Here is a 373-nt window from a genome sequence, read left to right as displayed (position 1 = left end):
GCTGCGGCTGCGTCTGCGGCGGCTGCTGCCAGCTCTCCGACATGCTTGGGAAGATGAAGCAGGGCTTGGACAGTAATGGCTTCAGTTTCCCCGATTAAGATGACCCAACCCAGAGAGAGAAGGTGCCCGGGATCAGGGGTGGACGAGGACCTCAGACAAGGCACAGAGGAGGGACTTCTGGTCAGATGGCCCCAGTCATTAACCAAGACAGGCTACAAGGCTCTGCCTACAGCACCCGGGGCTCTTCGGGGCAGGGTGCCAACAATGCCAGGGAGGCTCTGCCTTCCCGGATGACGGGTTCTGTAGAAAAGAGAGAAATCGTGAGAATGAGGCAGGGTCCCGCCACTGGGCCCTCTCCCTGTTTTTCCTGCAC

This window comes from Myotis brandtii, unplaced genomic scaffold (assembly GCF_000412655.1).
Source record: "Myotis brandtii unplaced genomic scaffold, ASM41265v1 scaffold411, whole genome shotgun sequence".
Lineage (NCBI taxonomy): Eukaryota > Metazoa > Chordata > Mammalia > Chiroptera > Vespertilionidae > Myotis > Myotis brandtii.
Note: the sequence above shows the minus strand (reverse complement) of the source record.